The sequence below is a fragment of the Camelus ferus genome, chromosome 28 (genome assembly GCF_009834535.1).
Source record: "Camelus ferus isolate YT-003-E chromosome 28, BCGSAC_Cfer_1.0, whole genome shotgun sequence".
NCBI lineage: Eukaryota > Metazoa > Chordata > Mammalia > Artiodactyla > Camelidae > Camelus > Camelus ferus.
In genome coordinates, this window is record NC_045723.1 from 8,691,485 (window position 1) to 8,693,676 (window position 2,192).

Consider the following 2,192-nt stretch of genomic DNA (forward strand, 5'->3'; position numbering starts at 1 on the left):
TTCATATTTTGGGGCCTCATTCTGTGATCCTAAGGTAAATAAAAGAGTTTCTACCAGCATCCATTTGATTTAGTAAATTATTCTATTCATGCAAATTGTTTCTTGAACAATAATTTTCACCACTCCCAAATATTTTCCCAGGCTCCACTGAGATGTGACTGTTATCAAACAACAGATGCATCTCAATAAAGGTAGACCCTACTCAGTGTTACAGGAAGGGAGGTTTCCTCATTTCTCCCCGGGCACGTAAAAATCCAGTACCTCTCACATCTCATGAACTCTCTTACCCCTATGACCCTTCAAGGCAAAAGCCTGTAACTAGGACTCGTAGAAAGGTTCTGCTCCCAGAATAGCTAAAAGAAACTCTCCATGTTGTACGTAAGCATATTTTGGTAAAATATGTTACACAGCTTGGGGTAGGCAATATGGTATGATGGCCCCTGCATGGGCAAAGGTCCAAAGGGAGAAACATAACCACAATAATGAAATGGGCCCCTACCCTTCCAAGCTTAGACGGACATCTTGAAGGGATCCCTTTTTAACATGGGCATCACAACACAGTAACTCACGGTGGTGGTGGGGAGGGTGTGTGCGCGTCAAGTTCTTGGCGTTCTTTGTTGTTGCTATTTTTTTGAAATTATTCAAGCTAACATTTCAATGTAGGAGTTATTTGTAGTAAGAAGTTCCAACTAAATTGTCTGTTGTAATTATTTGATGCTTTTATAGGCCTCATGATAAAGAAGACTTGGTACAAAATGAATCAGATATATTATCTTACACAAGCTATTTTATTCTGATCGTAGAAAATAAGAACATCAAATTACTATGAATTAAACATAACATTATTAGTGTCGTGTTTTATTTTGTTTTGCCTTTCAGAGAATAATATTACACTGTTGTTGCAATGTCTGACAGCACTAGGAGGGGAAGTGATACACTATGCAGTTACCCAAAAGGTATTTATGTTTTCTGATTCAGAGCACTTACGCATTATTGCTGTAATAAACATGGATGTGACCAAAATTCCAGGGTCATTGGGCAGACAGAGAAAACCAGGAACTTCCAGACTGATAAGAAACCACACATTTTGGGGATAACAGATGTCCTGGAGGCAGAAAAAAAATATGGGAAAAGGCAGGAATCTCTGGTGTCTGCATGTAAACTTTTGCTCATTATTTCCTCATTATAATAGAATTAGTCTTGCAGGAAGAAGTACCCGTCATGCACTGATGCCACGACACTTCATGAACAAGAAGAGAGTCTACTGAAATGAACTATTGGGGGGAAAAAAACGTAAAAACAGCAACCTACAATGTTGCACTCTGTCAAAATTTTCTTCAAAAGCGAACGAGAAATAAATATTTCCTCAGATAAACAAAAATTGAGGGAATTTGCTGCCAGATCTCCCCCACAAGAAGTGTTACAAGTGGTTTTTTAGAGAGACAGAAAATAACGTGAGTTAGGAATTTGGATCCGTGTAAAGAAAGGAACAAGCACCAAAGAATGAGTAGGTAAAATTAAAAGTGAAAGTTATTTTTCTTATTACTAATTGAGCAAACAGACAACAATTTGTTAAATATAATAACATCTAGACTGTATTTGATTATATATGTTTATGTTATACGCATATATAGTATATGTGTGCTTATGTATATATGAAATGAGTGGCAGCAATGATATGAGGGACAGGAAGGAGGAATTAGGGTTATTTTGTTATCGCGAGGCACTCACACTGACGGTGATGTGCATAGTATTATCTGAAAGTGGACTTGGATTAGCTGTAAATGTATATCTCAGACTCTGGAATGAATACTAAAAAAAGTAAAAAAAAACAAACAAAAAACTGCAGCCAATTAAGCCAATCATGTTCTTTTCCTCATGGGGGTCCTGGCGCCCAATGGCTGCAGACAGCAGCCTCCTTGGTAGTGAATGCAGCCTGTGGCTCATGTGCGTTGCCCAAAGGGACAAGGAGACAGCTCATCCTAGCAGGCATTCGTGTCTGACCTCATGCTGTCCCCAGTGTTGGCTCCAGACAGGTATGCGGTGGTGCCTTCAAAAAGCCTGAGGCAGCCTGGCCAGGGTCCATGCTGACCAGTCGTCATGACCATCTACGCCACACTGCAGAACAAGAAGCATGGGACTGAGGCCCCGTGCGGGACCACGTTCAACATAGCTGGCTGCTAGAATTTTAC

At 40.0% G+C, this 2,192-nt stretch overlaps 1 non-coding gene across 1 annotated transcript; it reads left to right on the top strand.

The window, feature by feature from the left end:
• The first annotated feature begins 1,843 nt into the window (after positions 1–1,843).
• LOC116660407 lies at positions 1,844–1,978 on the top strand. The gene has a single exon (XR_004315915.1). It is a non-coding gene; the product is annotated as a small nucleolar RNA SNORA70 (small nucleolar RNA).
• The last annotated feature ends 214 nt before the right edge of the window (positions 1,979–2,192 follow it).